Genomic DNA, 22,643 nt, shown 5'->3' with positions numbered 1-22,643 from the left:
GGGTGCACCTCAGCCACGCTCAAGGTCCTAAACGATATCTTAACCGCCATCGATAAGAAACATTACTGTGCAGCCGTAAAAATGTATCTGGCCAAGGCTTTCGACTCTGTCAATCACCACATCCTCATCGGCAGACTCGACAGCCTTGGTTTCTCAAATGAATGCCTCGCCTGGTTCACCAACTACTTCACTGATAGAGTTCAGTGTGTCAAATCGGAGGGTCTGCTGTCCGGACCTCGGGCAGTCTCTATGGGGATGCCACAGGGTTCAATTCTTGGACCGACTCTCTTCTCTGTATACATCAATGATGTTGCTCTTGCTGCTGGTGAGTCTCTGATCCACCTCTACACAGACGACACCATTCTGTATACTTCTGGCCCTTCTTTGGACACTGTGTTTACAACCCTCCAGGCAAGCTTCAATGCCATACAACTCTCCTTCCGTGGCCTCCAATTGCTCTGAAATACAAGTAAAACTAAATATATGCTCTTCAAACGATCGCTGCCTGCACCTGCCCTTCTGTCCAACATCACTACTCTGGACGGCTCTGACTTAGAATACGTGGACAACTACAAATACCTAGGTGTCTGGTTAGACTGTAAACTCTCCTTCCAGACCCACATCAAACATCTCCAACATCTCCAATCCAAAGTTAAATCTAGAATTGGCTTCCTATTTCGCAATAAAGCATCCTTCACTCATGCTGCCAAACATACCCTTGTAAAACTGACCATCCTACCAATCCTCGACTTCGGCGATGTCATTTACAAAATAGCCTCCAATACCCTACTCAACAAATTCGATGCAGTCTATCACTGTGCAACCATTGCGACCTGTATGCTCTCGTTGGCTGGCCCTCGCTTCATACTCGTCGCCAAACCCACTGGCTCCATGTCATCTACAAGACCCTGCTAGGTAAAGTCCCCCCTTATTTCAGTTCGCTGGTCACCATAGCATCACCCACCTGTAGCACGCGCTCCAGCAGGTATATCTCTCTGGTCACCCCCAAAACCAATTATTTCTTTGGCCGCCTCTCCTTCCAGTTCTCTGCTGCCAATGACTGGAACAAACTACAAAAATCTCTGAAACTGGAAACACTTATCTCCCTCACTAGCTTTAAGCACCAACTGTCAGAGCAGCTCACAGATTACTGCACCTGTACATAGCCCACCTATAATTTAGCCCAAACAACTACCTCTTTCCCTACTGTATTTATTTAATTTATTTATTTATTTTGCTCCTTTGCACCCCATTATTTTTATTTATACTTTGCACATTCTTCCACTGCAAATCTACCATTCCAGTGTTTTACTTGCTATATTGTATTTACTTTGCCACCATGGCCTTTTTTTGACTTTACCTCCCTTATCTCACCTCATTTGCTCACATCGTATATAGACTTGTTTATACTGTATTATTGACTGTATGCTTGTTTTACTCCATGTGTAACTCTGTGTCGTTGTATGTGTCGAACTGCTTTGCTTTATCTTGGCCAGGTTGCAATTGTAAATGAGAACTTGTTCTCAACTTGCCTACCTGGTTAAATAAAGGTGAAATAATATATATATTTTTTTAAATGCTTGGGGTCATTGTCCATTTGGAAGACCCATTTGCAACCAAACTTTAACTACCTGACTGATGTCTTGAGGTGTTGCTTATGTGTACACACTTTTCTATTCCTCATGATGCCATCTATATTGTGAAGTGCACCAGGCCCTCCTGCAGCAAAGCACCTAAACAAAATGATGCTGCCACCCACCCACTTCACTGTTGAAATGGTGTTCTTCAGCTTGCAAGCCTCCCCCTTTTTTCTCCAAACTAAACAATGGGCATTATGGCCAAACAGTTCTATTTTTGTTTCATCAGACCATAGGACATTCCTCCAAAAAGTATGATCTTTGTCCCAATGTGCAGTTGCAAACTGTAGTCTGGCTTTTTTATGGCAGTTTTGGAGCAGTGGCTTCTTCCTTGCTGAGCAGCCTTTCAGGTTGTGTCGATATAGGACTCATTTTACTGTGGGTATAGATACTTTGCACCTGTTTCCTCCAGCATCTTCACAGGATCCTTTGCTGTTGTTCTGTGATTGATTTGCACTTTCGCTCCAAAGTACGTTCATCTCTAGGAGATGATATGGTATGACGGCTGTGGTATGACGGCTGTGTGGTCCCATGGTGTATATACTTGGGTACATTTGTTTGTACAGATGAACGTGGTACCTTCAGGCATTTAAAAAATTACTCCCAAGGATGAACCAGACTTGTGGATGTCTACAATTGTTTTTCTGGGGTCTTGGCTGATTTCTTTTGATTTTCTTTTGATTTTCCCATGATGTCAAGCAAAGAGGCACTGAGGTAGGCCTTAAAATACATCTACGGGTACACCTTGTTCTCAACTAGCCTAGCTGGTTAAATAAAGGTTAAATAAAATAAATAACAAAAAATTATGTCAATTAGCCTATCAGAAGCTTCTAAAGCCATGACATCAATTTTTGGAACTTTCCAAGCTGTTTAAAGGCACAGTCAACTTATTGTATGTGAACTTCTTCCCCACTGGAATTGTGATACAGTAATTTATAAGTGAAATGATCTGTCTATAAACAATTGTTGGAAGAATGACTTGTGTCATGCACAAAGTAGATGTCTCAACCGACTTGCCAAAACTATAGTTTGTTAGCAAGAAATTTGTGGCGTGGTTGAAAAATGAGTTTTAATGACTCCAACCTAAGTGTATGTAAACTTCTGACTACAACTGTAAGTCAACATCTACACTACCGTTCAGAATTTGGGGTTACTTAGAAATGCCATTTTGTCATTTTTTCCATTAACATAACATCAAATTGATCAGAAATACAGTGTAATTATTGTTAATTTTGTAAATGACTATTGTAGCTGGAAACATCAGATTTTTTATAGAATATCTACATAGGTGTACATTAGAATATCTACATAGGCGTACAGGCAACTCCGCGATGCTGGCCTTCTAGTCAGAGTTGCAAAGAAAATGCCATATCTCTGTCCAGTGTCTGTATTCTTTTTCCCATCTTAATCTTTTTTTTATTGGCCAGTCTGAGATATGGCTTCATCTTTGCAACTCTGCCTCGAAGGCCAGAATCCCGGAGTCGCCTCTTCACTGTTGACGTTGAGACTGGTGTTTTGCGGGTACTATTTAATGAAGCTGCCAGTTGAGGACTTGTGAGGCATCTGTTTCCCAAACTAGACACTCTAATGTACTTGTCCTCTTCGTCAGTTGTGTATCAGGGCCTCCCACTCCTCTTTCTATTCTGGTTAGAGACAGTTTGCGCTGTTCTTTGTAGGGAGTTGTACACAGTGTTGTAAGAGATCTTCAGTTTCTTGACATTTTCTCGTATTGCACAGCCTTCATTTCTCAGAACAAGAATAGACTGATGAGTTTCAGAGAAAGTTATTTGTTTCTGGCCATTTTGAGCCTGTAATCGAACCCACAAATGCTGATGCTCCAGATACTCAACAAGTCTAAAGAAGGCCAGTTTTATTGCTTCTTTAATGAGGACAACAGTTTTCAGCTGTGCTAACATAATTGCAAAAGGGTTTTCTAATGATCCATTAGCCTTTTAAAATGATAAACTTAGATTAGCTAACACAACGTGCCATTGGAACACAGGAGTGATGGTTGCTGATAATGGGCCTCTGCACGCCTATGTAGATATTCCATTAATAAATCCTCTCTGGGATTGGCGTCCCGCTGGCGTGACAACTTCTGGTGAAGCTGGAGGGCGCGCAATTTAAATAAATAATCATACAAATTATGGATATTAAACATGTAGGAACATACAAGTCTCTTATATCAGTTAAAAGCTTAAATTCTTGTTAATCTAACTGCACTGTCTGATTTACAATATGCTTTACAGTGAAAGCATGCTTGCCAAGCATGCCAAAAATATTTTTCAACCAGCACAGGATTCATAAATTCACAAATAGCGACTTACTTTTTGAAAATCTTCCTCTAATTTATCATCTAAAGCGTCCTAACTACAACAACATGTAGTGTTGTTTTGTTAGATAAAATCCTTCTTTATATCCCAAAAAGTCAGTTTAGTTGGTGTCATTGGTTTGAGTAATTCACTTGTTCAAGTGAAAGGAATCCAAAAGCTACCGCTAAACTTTGTTAAAACAAGTCAAAATATGTTTCTATTTAGTCCTCAGGTACCCTAAAATGTAATTAATCTATAATATTATGGAAAGAAGTATGTTCAATAGGGAAATTATGTTAGTAGGTGCGCGTCCTCTTCATCGCGCGCACAGACTGATTTCCAAGTCTGTATAATTCTTCCTCGTTTGGGAAGAAACAAGCCTGAAACCTTGAACAAAGACTACTGACATCCAGTGGAAGCCATAGGATTTGCATACTGGGAGCTGGATTACATTTTTTCCCTATACGTTCTAATGGAAGGGCTTGGGCTCTCAAAACAAAAAATATTCTGGTTGGTTTTTCTTTGGATTTTCTCCTACCATATCTATTGTGCTATAGTCTCCTACATTATTTAACATTTTGACAAACTTCAGAGTGTTTTCCTTCCAATGGTACCAATTATATGCATGTCCTGGCGTCAGGGCCTGAGCAACAGGGAGTTTACTTTGGGCACGTCAGTTAGGCGGAAATGGAGAAGAATAGACCCTAGCCTGAAGAAGTTTTAAAAATCTGCCGTTTCCAGCTACAATATGCATTTACAACATAAAAAATGTCGATACTTTATTTCTGGTCAATTTGATGTTATTTTAATGGACAAAAAAATTGCTTTACTTTCAAAACAAGGACATTTCTAAGTGATCCAAACTTTGAACGGCAGTGTATATTTAAGTAAATTGTTATGGCTGAGTTATTTTACAAACCCAATAATGTTGTGGGTCCATCAGACCCGCGGACATTGGGTGAATAACAATAACATGAACGGAAACACACAAGGGTCAAAGCAAAATGAAAGGATGGTGGTTTTTCAGAGTGGATGGGTGAGTGAATAACGCAAATGTCTAGCAACCAAAAGGTTCTGTGTTAAGCATTTTAGCAACTTTGCAACTACTTACCATGATAGCTAACCCTTCCTCTAACCTTAACCGTTTAAACTAACTCCTAACATTAACCCCTACGCAATCAAAACATAAAATAGCATCACTCTCTTCTAAATGAGATGCTAATGAACACTTTTGACACCATCTGGTGGCTGATCATGTAATTACCAAACCGAGGCATGCCGCAGGCAGAGGCGAGCCTCTCTAAATGGCCTCTGCAGCTTGTCAACATGGCAGTACTGCTACTCCAAAACCATCTCCTCTGTTGTCAAAAAGGTGAGTGGGACGCCTGTGTACATTTTCAAAGAAAAATATAAATTTTTGACAATGTATAGCCAGACATCTGACATTAATTGATGCAAGCCACATATGTTATGATGCTTTATATACAATGACATTGTTTGTATATCACGTCAACAAAATATAACTTACATTCAGAGTCCGGAGTATTCATACCACCTGACTTATTCCACATGTGTTGTGTTACAGCCTGAATTCAACATTTTTCATACCCATCTACACACAATAACCCCATAAAGACAAAGTGAGAAAACAAATATGCTATTTTTGCAAATATATTGGAAATTAAATATAAAAATTGTATTTACATGAGTATACCCACCCATTTGCACTGTACCTAATAGACACCAATGAGAGTTCTGAGTTTTGAATACTGCAACTAACGTTTGCGTGATATACAATGCATTTTCAGACAGATATAACAATAATCATTTTCTCAAAAGTATTGTTTGCAAGGTAATATTTGCATGGAGTGATCACTGTGTGTATACTCTGGCTGGCTATATTTCATACATGGAACTTATGGATGTTTTTTCAATGCAGAAATAATGACACTGAAGATGAACAACTTGTGCAAGATATGTGATGCTGCTTTTAGAGCTTGGGTTTCATAAATATTGAGTTGTTTACATTAAGTGCAAGCTGTTCACAATGCAGAAATACATATTGTGGTTTGTACCCCTGTGTGATTTGCACCCCTTTTCTACCCGGTGCACATATATTTAACATTGCATAACTATTGCTAAGAGTGTTAAATTGTATCACTTTTTTTTAGAAATATTTTTTTTAGGGTTTCCTTATGCATTCATAATCACTGCTTAATTTTCATGCAAGGAAAACTGGGTCCGGGTATCTAAGGGTTAACCTTAACCCTAAACTTAGCCCTAACCTTAACCCTAAACTTAGCCCTAACCTTAACCCTAAACTTAGCCCTAACCTTAACCCTAACTCTAAATCTAACCCCTAACTATCTAACATTAGCCACCTAGCTAACGGTAGCCACAAGAAAATGGAATATAACAAATTGGAATATAATTACAAATCATAAGAGATCATACAAATCGTAATTCATAACATATCCCACAAAATGAATGATGGACATCCGCAAATGAATACAGTGGCCTCAGAAAATATTTACCCCCTTGATATTTTTCCTATTTTGTTGCCTGACAAACTGGAATTAAAATAGATTTTTTGGGGGGGTTGTATCATTTGATTTACACAACATGCCTACCACTTTGAAGATGCAAAATATTGTTTTGTGTGAAACAAACAAGAAATAAGACAAAAAAAACTGAAAACTTGAGCATGCATAACTATTCGCCCCCCAAAGTCAATACATTGTAGAGCCACCCTTTTCAGCAATTACAGCTTCAAGTCTCTTGGGGTATGTTTCTATAAGCTTGGCACGCCTAGCCACTGGGAATGTTGGGTTCCGCTGGCATACAGCAATCTTTAAGTCATACCACAGATTCTTAAATGGATTGAGGTCTGGGCGTTGACTAGGCCATTCCAATACATTTCAATGTTTCCCTTTAGACCAGTGTTGCTTTAGCAGTATGCTTAGGGTCATTGTCCTGCTGGAAGGTGAACCTCCGTCCAAGTCTCAAATCTCTGGAAGACTGAAACAGGTTTCCCTCAAGAATTCCCTGTATTTAGCGCCATCCATCATTCCTTCACTTTTGACCAGTTTCCCAGTCCCTGCCAATAAAAAACATCCCTACAGCATGATGCTGCTACCACCATGCTTCACTGTGGGGATGTCGTTCTCGGGGTGATGAGAGTTGTTGGGTTTGCACCAGATATAGCAGTTTCCTTGATGGTCAAAAAGCTCAATTTTAGTCTTATCTGACCAGAGTACCTTCTTCCATATGTTTGGGGAGTCTCCCACATGCATTTTGGTGCACACCAAACATGTTTGCTTATTTTTTTCTTTAAGTAATGGCTATTTTCTGGCCACTCTTCCGTATTTTCTGGCCACTCTTCCGACACCTCCTTGCCTGGTTCGTGAGTTTTGGTGGGCGGCCCTCTCTTGGCAGGTTTGTTGTGATGCTTTCAATTTCCAAATAATTAATTTAATAGTACTCTGTGGGGTGTTCAAAGATTCAGATATTATTTTTATAGTCTGCACTTCTTCTTCACTTCTTTGTCCCTGACCTGTTTGGAGAGCTCCTTGGTCTTCATGGTGCCGCTTGCTTGGTGGTGCCCCTTGCTTAGTGGTGTTGCAGACTCTGGGGCCTTTCAGAACAGGTGTATATATACTGAGATCATGTGACAGTTCATGTGACACTTAGAATGCACACAGGTGGACTTTTTTTAAACTAATTATGTGACTTCTGAACGTAATTGGTTGCACCACATCTTATTTAGGGGCTACATAGCAAAAGGGTGAATACATCACTTCACCAATTTGGATTATTTTGGTGCATGTCCATTACATGAAATCCAATTTAAAATAAATTTGAATTACAGGTTGTAATGCAACAAAATAGGAAAACACCAAGGGGGATGAATACTTTTGCAAGGCACTGTACATACAGTACCGCACCAAATGTAACATATCATACTAATTTGAGATATCATACTAATTTGAGTGTCCCGCATTTTCGTTTACTATGTTACATCTACCCCTGAGTCCAGGCTGAGTCAAACGGAGCTCATACATTTTCAGCCATTTTATTTCTAGATGAGCACAGAGTCCAATTCATTTTTAATGTGTGTTGAAATATATAACCTTAAAAAAACTGTTTCAGGATGAGAAGGGGAGGGCCTATCCAATGCCCAAGAAATTCACCAATGAAATATATTTTGTGAGTTTATAACACATAAAAGCAGATATTGAACTAGTTTTAATTTTGAAATTGACTGAAATTCGCTGAAAGGCACTTTAAGCCCAGTGAAGGAAAAAATCATCACTCTCGTCCTGTTACATTTTAACATTTTTACTCTGAATGAAAGCTGTTATTGTGTTTAATGGCTTTCGAACTGTGCTTACAGTATATAAACTGACCATAACGATCCATTGAATGCATGGATTATATCACACTCTATATAGTCTGCATGAAAGAGGGCTGACATAAACAGGCCAGTGTGTGTTTCAGATCTATCAAAGAGTTGCAGACTTGAGTGTAAGGAATGCATGAAGTGTTGAATTAATAATATTCAGTTAAATATGCAGTTCAAGTGTAATACTACAATACTACACACAGTCTCAGGAACAAAACACACATATGCTCTTCTATGAAGTGCAAAATCTGAACCATGAAACAATCTTCTTTCACACAGTCCTTCCACAGCAGCTGACTTGGAATCCCAGATCATGTTTTTTCTTTCCCTTTATCCATCCCTCTATATTTGTGCTTTCCTTTATCCTCTTCAACTCTCTCTCTCCTTGTCCCTCTCCATCTACCTATTTCTCTCCCAATCTCTCTCTCACTCTCTCTCTTTCTCTCTCTACCTCCATCTTCTTCTCCCTCTATTTCTCTCTTTCTCTGTCTATCTGTCTCTCTCCCTCACTCTTCCTCAGATGTGTTTTGTGTTCTTTGAACCTAATCAGACTTCGGTCTGTAGCGGGGTGAAGTGGGATCACTTCAGAGACTGACTCATCACAGGTTCCGATAAGCCACACAGACTGCTGTGTGTGTGTTTGTAGACTAACCACCAGCCCGTTAGATATCAGACCAGTTAGTGGCTGTGGCCTCTCTGTGTATCCTGGTCTGGCCGTCGGGAGCGTTCGCCATTTCGGAAGCAGATTTCCAAGGAACTGAGATTTAGTGTGACTGATCCATTTATCAGACCTGACTCTGGCTGAGAGAGTAGAGAGGGGGAATAGAGGGGTGAGAGGAGAGGCGAGAAAGGAGGGGAAAGAGGAGGTGAGAGGAAAGTGGAGAGAGGAGGAGGGGTTAACTGGGGTGAAACAAGCTAGGATATGTCTCTACTGGCATCAAACACAGACAGAACAGCATCATGGATCCATCACTCAAAGTCAGGTGTCATGACAATGACATGGAAAGGGTTGTCAGGTTTGATGCGGTTGCCATGCACTGGCTAGGATGCATTTGTTGCTGTCACAACAACAACATCAACTCTCCGTCATAGCTAAACTATCCATCCCTCCTGAAATATATCTGTAAAGGTTAAAACATTTGGGGAGAACATCAAACTGTCCATGCCAGGGGATGAGCCCTCAGTGTAGAGCAGCAGGAGGTCTGAACCGAAGAGGTGCTATTGTCATCTATAATTTATCTGCTGTCAGATAGGAAAGGAGTGGTGGACCTCAGAGCTGGCCTTTCATGCCTTTCAAATGTCATGTTTGGAGCTTGGTTTTCTCAGTTAGTTAAAAAATACAGGACTGGCATATGAAGAAATGCTGTGGCAGGTCTGGTCTGATGCCAGTAGGCCAGGTATTCCCACCATAGCAAACTCACAACCCAGGGATCCCCATCATATTTTATCAAAAACATTATTTTTGCATGTCATGTCTTATCATCAAGTGAATCATATCAGCAAGGAGAAGTAATAAACATTTTTCAATTAATATATTTGGCTGCTAGTTTTTCATGTTTCCCCACATTATAATTGGAAGATGAAGCCTATTAGATAGAAAGGCAATTAGAAACACATGTTCGCTAATAGCAGCTGTTTAGCTGGTTAAATAAAGGTTGGCCATGTTGACAAAAATGTATGTCCAAGTCAAAAAAGTTTAGCAGCAGCAAGCGGCACTTTCTGCGACTGGTTCTCCAAGTGCTTTTTTCAAAGCCTATGTTAGATACTCCAGGGAGTGTAATTAGCTCCAATGAGTGTAATTTGCTCAATATAAGGAATTAAGAAATACAGTAGAAAACAGGAAAATGTAAGTCAAAATGGGTTCATTCTGTTGTTGCTAGCGATAATAATAAAAACATTTGGGGGAACTTGTTTAACTTTTTTTTAAATATTTTTTTCTCCCCAAAACCCCTGCAGTACCTCAATGGTAGAGTTCTTTATGAGTCCAAAAAGTAGGACCTGGACCCGGACCAGAACGGACATGAAGACAATCAGACCCGTACCCGAATGGACACGCACATTTGTTTTAAAGGGGGACCCAGACCTGAGAACAATTTATCAGCCAAGATGCTCTTCTGGTTAACGAATAGGTCTTTGTGCAATATGTTGGCTCTGTCTTTTATGCCAAGAAATGTATATTATTAGCGTAAAAGAAATATCTAAAAGGAATGCCATTTGATCATAGGCTGTGATGGAAATGGAAATAAAATCCCTCTGGAAACCCTCCAATGTAAAATCCTTGAAGTCAGCACATTTTTACAGGTCAAAATGATTTCACTCCTTAAATGAATCATAAAATGGAAGCTTTTGCAGGTCGAAGAGATTTTGCAACAGGTTGCCCAGATTGGAGCAGGTAAGTGCCTGCATTCACAAAAGGACACTGTAAGCGTTTGTCAGTTGCTAATGGATCCAAGACGAAAATACTTATTGACTGAACCAAAGTCAACAGATGAGGGATTAACATGTAGACAGTGGTGGAAAAAGTACCCAATTCTCATACTTGAGTAAAAGTAAAGATACCTCAATAAAAAATGACTCAAGTGAGTCATCCAGTAAAATATTACTTGAGTAAAAGTCAAAGTATTTAGTTTTAAACATACTTAAGTTAAGTATCAAAGGTAAATTTAATTACTAAAATATACAAAGTATCAAAAGTAAAAGTATAAACACTTTCAAATTCAGATGGCACACCTTTCTTGTTTTTTTAATCTATTTATGGATAGCCAGGGGCACACTGCAACACTCAAACATAATTTCCAAATGAAACAATTGTGTTTAGTGAGTTTGCTAGATGAGAGGAAGTAGGGACGACAACGGATGTTCCCTTTATAAGTATGTGAATTGGACAATTTTCCTGTTATAGACCTATATCCATCCTGCCCTGCCTATCTAAAATCTTCGAAAGCTAACAAACAGATCACCAACCATTTCGAATATGCAATCTGGTTTCCTAGCTGGTCATGGGTGCACCTCAGCCATGCTCAAGGTCCTATCATAACCACCATCGATAAAAGACAGGACTGTGTAGCCATCTTCATTGGCCTGGCCAAGGCTTTCGAATCTGTCAATCACTGCATTCTTATCGGCAGACTCAATAGCCTTGGTTTCTCAAATGACTGCCTCGCCTGGTTCACCAATTACTTCTCAGATAGAGTTCAGTGTGTCAAATCGGAGGGCCTGTTGTCCGGACCTCTGGCAGTCTCTATGGGGGTGTCACAGGGTTCAATTCTCGCGCCGACTCTTTTCTTTGTATATATCAATGATGTCGCTCTTGCTGCGGGTCATTCTCTGATCCACCTCTACGCAGACAACACCATTCTGCATACATCTGGCCCTTCTTTGGACACTGTGTTATTAACAAACCTACAAATGAGCTTCAACGCCATACAACACTCCTTCCGTAGCCTCCAACTGCTTTTAAATTCTAGTAAAACTAAATGCATGCTCTTCAACCAATCGCTGCCCCATCACTACTTTGGATGGTTCTACTTAGAATATGTGAACAACTACAAATACCTAGGTGTCTGGTTAGACTGTAAACTCTCCTTCCAGACTCACATTAAGCATCTCCAATCCAAGGTTAAATCCAGAATTTGCTTCCTATTTCACAACAAAGCATCCTACACTCATGCTGCCAAACATACCCTTGTAAAACTGACCATCCTACCGATCCTTGGCTTTGGCGATGTCATTTACAAAATAGCCTCCGACACTCTACTCAGCAAACTGGATGTAGTAAATCACAGTGCCATCTGTTTTGTCACCAAATCCCCATATACCACCCACCACTGCGACCTGTAAGCTCTCGTTGGCTGGCTTCAGGTCATCTATGAGTCTTTGCTATGTAAGGCCCCACCTTATTTCAGCTCACTGGTCACCATAGCAACACCCACCCATAGCACCCGCTCCTGCAGGTATATTTCACTGGTCACCCCCAAAGCCAACACTTCCTTTGGCCGCATTTCCTTCCAGATCTCTGCTGCCAATGACTGGAGCGAATTGCAAAAATCACTGAAGCTGAAGACTTATATTTCCCTCTTTAACTTTAAGCATCAGCTGTCAGAGCAGCTTACCGATCACTGTACCTGTACACAGCAATCTGTAAATATCACACCAACTACCTCATCCCCATATTGTCATTTATCTTCTTGCTCTTTTGCACCCCAGTATCTCTATTTGCACATAATCATCTGCACATCTATCAGTCCAGTGTTGAATTGCTAAATTGTAATTATTTCGTCTCTATGGCCTATTTATTGCCTTACCTTCCTACTCTTCTACATTTGCACACTCTGTACATAGATGTTTCTATTGTGTTATTGACTGTATGTTTGTTTATGTGTACCTCTGTGTTGTTGTTTTTGTCGCACTGCTTTGGTTTATCTTGGCCAGGTTCACAGTTGTAAATGTGAACTTGTTCTCTACTGGCCTATCTGGTTAAATAAAGGTGAACTAAAATATATATATATATTTTTAAAGTCCTGATAAGCATTCAAAATGTAACGTGTACTTTTGGGTGTCAGCGAAAGTATATGGAGTAAATAGTATATTAATTTATTTTGGAATGTAGTGAAGTAAAAGTGAAGTACTTAAGTAGTACTTCAAAGTATTTTTACTGAAGTACGTTACACCACTGCGTTTAAACACTCTGGGCTCTTTTACTTTAATGAAGCGCAATCGTCAAACACACACTTGTTTGCAATTTTGACCTGTAAAGCCGGCACTCTTCTATTTTCAAACCCCTAGTGCCAGGATTGGTAATTTACCTGTCTTATATGAGCTCGCCCGCTCCGTGTTGGTTGTAATGGTAATATATAAGGGGTGTCCTTAAAAACATGTGCCACAAGTGCCAATTTCAGAACGTGATAGTGGGGATATTTAAGACCAACCGAAAGCTGCTCTCAGCGGTAATTCGGTTAGTTATGACATACATTTTTACAACTGAAGCACAGACTATTGAGCCATGATGCACAGTGTCCATGTAGTAACCGAAAGGTTGCTAGATTGAATCCCCGAGCTGACAAGGTAAAAATCTGTTTTTCTGCCCCTGAACAAGGCAGTTAACCCACTGTTCCTAGGCCGTCATTGTAAATAAGAATTTGTTCTTAACTGACTTGCCTAGTTAAATATAATGTAAACATAAAATAAAATAAAAAATAATTCCCCATTTAGTTGCATTTTATTGTCCTGCCAGCTCAAGACTATTTATAAAGGGTTTGGCTCGTGAGAACGCTTTGAAATAAATCTAAATCAACAAAGCTTTATTAAAAGATCAGAAAAACAGTCAGCGGACTGTACATTATTTTAGATGTCTCCTGTTATTATGTTGAGTTTGTGTTAAAACCACATCCATATAGGATATCCATGTAGGATATCCATGTAGGATATCCATGTAGGCTATATGCCCATCATGGAATGCAATAGGATAATTCTAAATACAGGTGACCCCTGTATTTAGAAATATTTAAGTTATTTCCATGTAAGAACTGCTTGTTTTACACAAGCCCCTTGTTTACTCTTACCCTACTATAACGACAGCTGGTTCAACAGCAACATATCTGGTGTCTTTATTATCATGGCCATGCATTAGCCAATTAAACTATCCATAAAAGGTTTATAAACAGTCTACTTGTGAGGCTTGTTCCGTCATTCTTTTGCATTATTCACAATTCACGTAGGCCTAACTGCAGTGCACACTCCGTATTTCCAAAGAGCGACTCTTTTCCGGTTAGGTTACAAAAGACATACTCCTCTAAAAAGGCATTTTTTTAAGGGAGCTTAGTAAAAAAAATTGGGGAGAAGTGCAATGCGTAAAGGCTTATACTCGTTGAAGCCAATTACAACGATGTTGACTGTCAACACTCCAAAAAATATTGAGCAAACACTGGATGTTTTTTTCTTACTGTTGCAATCACTTGTTACTGTAGCCTATGCTATTTAATTAACAGTATCAATCAATTATGGATTATAGGACAAGAATATTCCATGCCTCCAGCCGAATTGGAGATAACGACACCACAAAGACCATCAATAACCTACAGGACTTGAGACAAACACATGCAGTATTAAGCCATGGAACGCTTTGATTGGCCAGTGAGTGGCCAAGCATTCGTCACACCAACAGCTTGCTTATTCTTCCAAACCCATCCCCTTCGCGCCACCGCCAGCTATTGCGCTCATAATTCTGGCTGTGAAAATACCACAAATATCTCTGACACAGACCTGGACCTATAGCACTACTGACCAGAGCTTACTGTGGATTTTACCATTGTGTTAAATTCGTTAAAATAGAGCCCTCTATTCTGCCGAGCTTGCTGAGTTCTTCCATTGTGGTCAAAATAAGGCGGAGCACAGATGTCTGTGTCTCGGCCCTGTCTTAGTGGGGAGATGTTTGGCTTGGGCCAGGAGGTAGTGGGGTTTGGCACTGGACATCTAAACAGTAGGACGTCATGCATAGCCGAGAGGAAAGTATGTGTGTGTGTGTTCAAATCAGTGTTTTTGTGAGGGTGTGGGTGTACAGTATGTGTGGGTGTGGGTATGTGTGTGGGTGTGGGTATGTGTGTGGGAGTTGGGGTGTGTGTGTGTGTGTGTGTGTGTGTGTGTGTGTGTGTGTGTGTGTGTGTGTGTGTGTGTGTGTGTGTGTGTGTGTGTGTGTGTGTGCGTGTGTGTGTGTGTGTACAATCTCAGTTTATTAATCAAGAGTGCGTGAAAGGAGTGTGTGTGTGTACAGGTATGTTAAAGTGGAGAGAAAGAACAGGCTGTTCTATGGGCAGTCACGCACCACATCTCTAGTCATGGAGAGGACAGCCAGTTAATGTAAACAGGTGAAAAGCAGAGCAGGTTTGAGCATCATATTAAAGGGGAATTCCACCACATTGTGCTTCATCCAGTATTCTCTCTTCAGTTGCAGAGTTCATAGACAGACTGATGCTATGTTAGGAAAAGCAAGGTGTTGGTATGGATTTTACCTTCCATTCATAAACCTCTGAACTGAGTCAGGGTCGCGGTCTGACCATGGGAAGAAAAGTGTATGATTAGGATTCCGAGTATGCTACATTGACTTCCTTCTAAGGCATCCATTCTTACAAGCCAGAAAGCATCAACCTACTGTTAGTCAGTGTCCGGTCGATGTTGGTTATTAGTTGTTGCTCAACCTTACAGCGTGATGAAAGAGTCTGTGAAAAAGTTGAATCCCTCAAGAAGAGTCGAGTCAAGGGTTCAAGGAAAGAGGGTATGAGTGAGCACAGTGTGTGTGTGTGTGTGTGTGTGTGTGTGTGTGTGTGTGTGTGTGTGTGTGTGTGTGTGTGTGTGTGTGTGTGTGGGCAAATGTGTACTTTCGTCTGTGTGTGTCTTTCTTTAAGAGATTGACAGACATGGCAGGCTGGGGAGTGGAGCCTTGAACTGCATCCCAAATGGCACCCAATTCCTATTTAGTGCACTACTTTTGACCAGGGCCCATTTGGGATTCAGCCTTCACCCTCACAGTGTGCAGACCCAAAAAATAACCAGACCCAACAGGAGGCAAAACCAGAGAGAGGAAATATTTTCAAAATCAACACAAATTAATATGAAGAGAAATAAACACATATGGATCTACAGTGGAGTTCAGAGAACAGCGTGGAACTGGGCTAATATTTATCAAATGTTCAGTCTGGTCTGAAGGCTTTTGATTGTGGTTCCTAAGCAGTAGGGGATATGTGCATTTAATGTGTGTATATGAGGGCATGCAAGATATGTTGGCTTTAAGGAATTTGGCACATCTATGTGCATGTTGAGAGACAGGTAAGGAATCTCTCTCTCTCTCTCTCACTCTCTCTCTCTCACTCTCACTCTCACTCTCTCTCTCCTGTGAGTTATGAGATTCAGAGATATCCAACATCTAGCAGCAGCATCCTGTCAGCACTACCACGGGTCCCTGCGTAGAAGCACCTTCTTTTTTTTTTACCCAAACCTGCTTTGAATTTCCGACATTTGGTAGGCTATTTGTTAGTCAACATAGTCTATAATGACATACATGTAGCTTCTCTTCTATCATTACTTGTTGCCCTAGAACATTAAATAAAGCATTGCTCACCAGAAAAATGTCAACAATCGATAAAATGAATGCATCAATAATCTAGTTGACCTCAGTAAAGTAAAGGTCACTCTTTCATATCTGCCTCACTTGTGGAGTGAGGAAGTTTTGGGACCAATGAGAAAATGCAAAACAAAATAACATCAGTTTCACAGCTTTTAAAGAAATTGAAAGCTGTGAAAATGATCCAACATGATGACGATAAGACTTAATTTCGTCTTGGATGTACATTTTCTTGTGGTTGAAATAGCCTACTGTCAGCTTGTATATTGCTGAAAAATATGCACAGTCCCTAAACGCACATTCACATTGTGTCAAGAGACAAGAGACATTGAAAGAAAGAAATCATATTTCTCCACATCTTTTCCCAAGACAAGGGGGCGGCAGGGTAGCCTAGTGGTTAGGGCGTTGGACTAGTAACCAGAAGGTTGCAAGTTCAAACCCCCAAGCTGATAAGGTACAAATCTGTCCTTCTGCCACTGAACAGGCCATCATTGAAAATAAGATTTTGTTCTTAACTGACTTGCCTAGTTAAATAAAGTTTTTTTTTTTTTTTTACAAAATTAACATTTGGATTATAATTTTACCACAAGAAATACTTAATTATACAGGAGTTAATATTATACTAGGCTATGTGAGAGTTAAAATACCAATTTAACTTGGTGTGTAGTAGGCCTGGTAACAACACATTCATCCTGTTATACTCCATGTAGTAGAACATCTCTTTTTTAAATTTTTATTTCTGACATATTTTAAGTACTTCAACATTTGCCCTTCTCCTTCTAGCTACTTAACAAGACCACAAACAAGTCATGGTTTAAAACTTTCCACTGTTGCAGAGACTGAGAGCTGCACTCTCTTTTCCTTTCTCATGGAAATTCCAGCCGTATCCATTGACCATTAAACCACAAAAAGTATAACAAACACCCCAGCCAGAAAGGAGAGAGTTCTTTGCATGTTCTTACTTTAAACACAGTCATGGACATTTGGGCTTAAGCCTTGGCAGAGGAGCTCACTATTTTATCTTCCTTGGATGGTCTGTCTGTCTGTGGGAAAACATGAAGCTGACCTGCCAAACTAAATATCCACCACACATGGCCCGTACAAAGACCAAACATGCATCCCAAATGGCACCCTATTCCATATATAGTGCACTACTTTTGACCAAGTAGTACACCTTATAGGGAATATGGTGCCATTTGGGATGCGCTCCAAGTACAAAAGGCAACAAAGAGACAGCTGACGGGTGGTTCCAACAGTGGTGTATCTGCTGTTATGGCAGTTTGTCTTTAAACTAGAGAATAAAGGTGTGGATATGTTCTAAATGGCGTGTTGTGTAGGACACTGCGGCCAGGCTATAGGACCTGGGTCCTGGGCCGTGAACCTGGGTCTTAGCCAGGTCAAATACAGATTTTGGACCCACAGAGAAATCGATTTAGCTGGGATGGCATTCTGAATAGTGGTGGGATTGCCGGGGAACGTCTCCATGCGAACAAGCGAAATCAAAGCTGACCATAGTATTGGCATTATGGAACAGCTCGTTTTGTTCTGCAAAGATTCACAAGCTAAATATATCGTATGAAAGAAAATATTGATTCAAATGTTACGTCAACATGTAAATCACTTTTTCCTATTACATTATTCATATTATTTCATTATTATTTTTGTTTTTAATAAAGTACTTTTGTAAGAATTTACTTCAGTACAATCACATCATCATCTATTGTACTCTCTAGGTAACATAAAAGATAAGAACACTTACCTCAGAACAGACATTTGTCTCCATACATGCTATTCCAGGTTAGTTTCTTCACTAATATCAACCCAGTTAGGGCTCTGAGAAAACAGTGTAAGATTAATGCTCCTAAAGAGGGCCATTTCATGATTTATAATGCACTTGTGCATAAATCCACCAATCTAATCCATCAGCCAGACAAAGGAGAGGGTGGCAATAAAGCATAACTTCCTCAAGAGGAGCCCAGATTTATCAGGGTGCTCAGAGGGTTTACATAAACAGAGTTGCATAATGCCCTAGCTAAAACAAATATGTCTGAGATGAATAGTACTTATAAATGTTATAAAGCTAAGTTAGCTAAATTTCACCCTCTTATTGTGTATTGTATTGTGTATAATGTACTTTTTTGTTGCTGTCATAGCTACTAAAACAGTTCTTCCTACACTCTTAGAAAGAAAGGTTCCAAAAGTGTTTGGCTGTCCCCATAGGATAACCCTTTTTGGTTCCAGATAAAACCCTTTTTAGTTCAATGTACAATCCTCTGTGGAAAGTGCTTTTCATTAACTCAAACGGGTTCTACCTGGCACCAAAAAGGGTTATTCAAACGGTTATACTATGGAGACCACCAAATATCCATTTTAGGTTCTAGATACACTATCTCTAAGCAACCAAAAGCCTATCTTTGATCCAATGTTATGATGGAAAACAGGAGTGATGTGGAATTGCACAACATTTTTCTGCTTGCCTGTTTGTGCACTTTTAGCCATCATTTTCTCACTGGGATTTAAAAAAAAGTTTAGTCATTATTAAACAACAAAGTACCTTAGTACTCTTGAGCTGACGTCTCAGGATGCTTTTTCACCACTTTATCATAGTCACAGGAAATTGCTCACCGAAATGGAATTCCAGATTCTTGCTCGCCTACAATGGAACTGTCCCAACCTTTCTCAGTCTGGTTACATTCCGACAGTAACAATTTGTCTTCAAATTGGTCTTTTCTCTTCAAACAGGAATTTGATGGCTGTAGAATGTCCTTGTTATAGACAGTTCAAAATGTACTGTAGGGAGAGGGTATTGTATTTTTTTATTGGGCACAGGGGACAGTAGTGTGTTTTTTCCCTGGTTTACAATCGCTCTTTTGCAGGTTTTACTATATGCCTTCCATCCTAGGCAAATGTCCTCATCTGCTTGCATGCACCTCCCCTATATCAATGTGTTTGTTCTTCCCATATGTACTATGCTTTTCCATAGCTAACTTTTACTATACCATAGGTCTATATAGCCTACAGGGAAAACTGTCTATCCTGCCCTCTATCCACCATTCATAGCAACAATAGTGGTAGGATAGGACAACTTCAAACTTGAAACACAAACAACACATGGTTACACATTGAATAAAAAACATTCTGTCAATAACACAATATAAAAGTCTATATACAGTATTTGCAAATGTAGTAAGATTAGGGAGGTAAGGCAATAAACAGGTCATAGTGGCGAAATAATTACAATTAAACACTGGAGTGATAGATGTGAAGGAGATGCATGTGAAAGTAGAGATACTGGGGTGCAAAAGAGCAACAAAATAATTAACAATAAGGGAATGAGATAGTTGGGTGGGCTATTTACAGATGGACTATGTACTGTACATGTGCAATGATCGGTACACTGCTCTGACAGCTGATATTTAAAGTTAGTGAGGGAGATATGAGACTCCAGCTTCAGTGATTTTTGCAATTCATTCCAGTCATTAGCAGCAGAGAACTGGAAGGAAAGGCGGCCAAAGCACGAGTTGGCTTTGGGGATGACCAGTGAAATATACCTGCTGGAGCGCGTGCTACTGGTGGTTGCGGCAAGGTGACCAGTGAGCTGAGATAAGGTGGGGGTATACCAAGCAAACACTTATAGATGACCTGGAGCCAGTTGATTTGGCGACGAATATGAAGCGAGGGCCAGCCAACGAGAGCACACAGGTCGCAGCGGTGGGTAGTATATGGGGCTTTGGTGACAAAATGGATGTCACTGTGATAGACTACATCCAATTTGCTGAGTAGAGTGTTGGAGGCTATTTTGTAAATGACATCGCCGAAGTCAAGGATCGGTAGGATAATCAGTTTTACAAGGGTATGTTTGGCAGCATGAGTGAAGGAGGTTTGCGAAATAGGAAGTCGATTCTAGATTTCATTTTGGATTGGAGATGCTTAATGTGAGTCTAGAAGGAGAGTTTACAGTCTACCCAGACACCGAGGTATTTCTAGTTGTCCACATATTTTAAGTCCGAACCGTCCAGAGTAGTGATGCTAGTCGGGCGGTCGGGTTTTGGGCAACGATCGGTTGAAGAGCATGCATTTAGTTTTACTTGCATTTAAGAGCAGTTGAAGGGCACAGAAGAAGTGTTGAATGGCATTGTAGCTCGTCTGGAGGTTTATTAAAACCTCTTTGGGCTGAGATCCCGCTAACGGGATTGATATGACAACAGCCAGTGAAAGTGCAGGTCGCCAAATTCAAAACAACAGAAATCCCATAATTAAAATTCCTCAAACATACTGTACAAGTATTTCACACCGTTTTAAAGATACACTTCTTGTTAATCCCACCACAGTATCTGATTTCAAAAAGGCTTTACAGCGAAAGCAAACCAAATGATTATGTTAGATCAGAGCCAAGTCACAGAAAAACATTTTCCAGCCTAATAGAGGAGTCACAAAAAGCAGAAACAGAGATAAATTAATCACTAACCTAATGTTCAGTTGTTCCAAAACATTCAGTGATTTTGCAGAGAGCCACATCAATTTATAGAAATACTCATAATAAACATTGCTAAAAGACACAACTATTTTGCACTGAATTATAGATACACTTCTCCTTAACCTGTTGAGTCTATGGGGGCGCTATTTCATTATTGGATAAAAAAACGTTCCCGTTTTAAGCGCAATATTTTGTCACGAAAAGATGCTCGACTATGCATATAATTGACAGCTTTGGAAAGAAAACAGTCTAACGTTTCCAAAACTGCAAAGATATTATCTGTGAGTGCCACAGAACTCATGCTACAGGCGGAACCAAGATGAAACTTCAAACAGGAAATGAGCAGAATTTCTGAAGCTCTGTTTTCCAATGTCTCCTTATATGGCTGTGAATGCACCAGGAACGAGCCTGCGCTTTCTGTCGTTTCTTCAAGATGTCTGCAACATTGTGACGTATTTGTGGGCATATCATTGGAAGATTGGCCATAAGAGACTACATTTTCCAGGGGTCCGCCCGGTGTCCTTTGTCTAAATTGGTGCGTAATCTTCAGTTGCGGTCATTTTCTCCTGGGATTCAGGACAGAAAGCACACTTCCACAAAGGATATATCATCGAAGAGATATGTGAAAAACACCTTGAGGATTGGTTCTAAACAACGTTTGCCATGTTTCAGTCGATATTATGGAGTTCATTTGGAAAAAAGTTCGCCGTTTTGATGACTGGATTTTCGTTTTTTTTTGGTAGCCAAACGTGACGCACCAAATGGAGCGATTTCTCCTAAACAAATAATCTTTCAGGAAAAACTGAACATTTGCTATCTAACAGTGTCTCCTCATTGAAAACATCTGAAGTTCTTCAAAGGTAAATGATTTTATTTGAATGCTTTTCTGTTTTTTGTGAAAATGTTGCCTGCTGAATGCTAATGCTAATGCTAAATGCTACGCTAGCTAGCTACTGTTACACAAATTATTGTTTTCCTATGGTTGAGAAGCATATTTTGAAAATCTGAGATGACAGTGTTGTTAACAAAAGGCTAAGCTTGAGAGCTAGCATATTTATTTCATTTCATTTGCGATTTTCATGAATAGTTAACGTTGCGTTATGGTAATGAGCTTGAGTCTGTATTCACGATCCCGGATCCGGGATGGCTAAGTGCAATGCAACCACTGTGTCAGATTTCAAAAAAACTTTACGGAAAAAGCACACCATGCTATAATCTGAGTACGGCGCTCAGAGACCAAAACAACCCAAACAGATATCCGCCATGTTGTGTAGTCAACAGAAGTTAGAAATTGTATTATAAATATTCACTTACCTTTGATGATCTTCATCAGAATGCACTCCCACAAATCCCAGTTCCACAATAAATGTTTGTTTTGTTTGATAATGTCCATCATTTATGTCCAAATACCTTCTTTTTGTTTGCGCGTTTTTACCAGTAATCCAAATTCATGAAGCGCCATCACTAGGAGCAGACGAAAAGTCAAAAAAGTTCCAAGAAACATGTCAAACAATGTATAGAATCAATCTTTAGGATGTTTTTAACATACATCTTCAATAATGTTCCAACCGGAGAATTCCTTTGTCTTCAGAAATGCTATGGAACTCAAGCTAACTCTCACGTGAACGCGTGTCACCAGCTCGTGGCTCTCTGGCAGACCTCTGTCGTGGAAATTTCCTCTATTTACCAAATCATGAGA

The sequence above is a fragment of the Oncorhynchus mykiss genome, chromosome 25, assembly GCF_057628025.1.
Source record: "Oncorhynchus mykiss isolate SJ-2025 chromosome 25, ASM5762802v1, whole genome shotgun sequence".
Lineage (NCBI taxonomy): Eukaryota > Metazoa > Chordata > Actinopteri > Salmoniformes > Salmonidae > Oncorhynchus > Oncorhynchus mykiss.
The sequence above is the reverse complement of the archived record's forward strand: the minus strand, read 5'-3'. Positions refer to the sequence as shown.